Genomic DNA, 2,115 nt, shown 5'->3' on the forward strand with positions numbered 1-2,115 from the left:
TGCAACCTCTCCTTTGAAAAACCTCTTTCATCATCAATGTCTTTGGATTCAAAATTGTAAGCGTTAGTGAGGGATCACTACAGTAGTAAATTATAGTTATTTGTGTATATCTCACACCCCAAACTCTGTCCACACAAATACAGCTTGCATAAGGCACGTGCATATTCAATAAAATAAAAAGTTTGATTTTTAAAAGAAACTAATTTAGATCTAAAAGTCTGACAAAATGATAATATTAATGATCAGATTGTTATTTTGTCAAAATAGTTTAGATCATTTCTAGGTTATGGGGAGTTGATTTTCTAACAACAGTTTCATATATTTTTAGAAAAAAAATTAGTAACTTAACAATTTTAATTGAAAATGTATTCGTGCAATACCTGGAATATAGGATGATAAACTCAGCATTGAAATCCAATAGTTCTAAGCAAATTTGTCAGGATTCTTAACACTTATAGGTTTAAATTATGAAATAAAACTACAACTTCCTTTACTACAATGATGTCAATTGAAATGCAGTGCTCGAATTGGGGGGGTGCGCAGGGGGACGAAGCTCCTCTACTATTTTAATTTTTTTTTTGCGTACCCCAACTATTTTTTTTTACTCGGACGGGGGGACGGACCAAACTAATGTCCAAAATAATTTTTATTAAAATTTGGAGTGGATTTAAATTGTTTTGTCAAAGATAAACCTAATGAATACCTAGGTAGTAATTTTACATTTTTTAATATAAAAATATTTTTCATCCTATTTATGATTTTGACTAGTAATGTTTAATCTTTTTGACTCGCGATCCACTGTTTTTGTAACAATATTTTCACGACTCGTGTCACCTTTGTAGGCCATAAAAGAAAAAAGACTAAGCTGCTAGTTTTGCGTAATTTCCCGTGCATAAAGTGCCCAAAACATTTCCAAAAAAGTTTCATTAAACATTTGTTGAAGTTTGGAATCATAAGTAAGCTCAATTTATTGATTTTAGTAGACATTTTAACTATCATTATATCTACTGTAAAATATGGTTCTTCAATTCATTCATAACTTATTCGAATCCATAATTTATAATTTTATAATAGACTTATTTTTTTTAAAATAAAAAAGACTTGTCATGACCCATTTTTATAGATTACGCGACCCAAGATTTGGTAGAGACACCGGTTGAATACCACTGGCTTAGATTTCCTAATACCTTGCTAATTTTTTTATTATTGTTTGTTTGTATTTATGCCTAGTTTAGTAGTTCGCAGATATTATGTACCTACAATAAACTATTGTACTACAAAATATCTGCAAAAAAAAATAAGTTATGACAACAACTTAGATACATTCCTAATTTTAATAAAAATTGATTTGGGCATTTGTTTGTGAATATCTGCGAACTAGTGTTCCTATTCGCGTCTATAGCACAAATAATTATTAAGATAATATTATCACTGATAATTATAAATCTTTTATTTCTTACCGAAAAATGTAGGTAAGTATTATTCCTATCAATAAAAATTTCGAAAAATAAAATATAAATCCATATTCACTTACATGTTACATAGGTACATATAGTTAAATATGTTATATTTGGAAATTTGGAAATTTGGAGTAGAAAATTCTGTAACTAAGATGAAATGTTGTATTGAAAAACTAGGAATTGGTTAAGGGGGGTGTGGGGGGCCCCACGAGGCTGCGTTTAATAATTTTGCACTTGGAACGCAGTTTATAAATTGTTGGATTGAGCTCCTCTACTTAATAATTCCCAATTCGAGCACTGAATTTATTTGTATTACTATTATTTTAATGTCGATTAGCAAAACGCGTTTTACGAAAAACGAGTGTGTATTGCGATGACGCCGATAGTAGCCATTTCACCAATGACATAATAAGCTTGGGTAAACAACAAACGTAAAAAAAACTGCAGATATTTTATTATAATATAATTCCGTGGAACGTGTAATAAAAATAAATATGACATGATGCGTAAAATATAATGAGTACGCGTACGTCGAGCAGCGGTACAACAATAATTATTCATTTATAATATTTATAAATAAAAAAAAAATACTTACATACCTATAACATAATATTAGGTACATAATAGTATAATATTAATTTCGCGTTTTCTACGA

The sequence above is a fragment of the Acyrthosiphon pisum genome, chromosome X (assembly GCF_005508785.2).
Source record: "Acyrthosiphon pisum isolate AL4f chromosome X, pea_aphid_22Mar2018_4r6ur, whole genome shotgun sequence".
In the NCBI taxonomy this organism is placed as follows: domain Eukaryota; kingdom Metazoa; phylum Arthropoda; class Insecta; order Hemiptera; family Aphididae; genus Acyrthosiphon; species Acyrthosiphon pisum.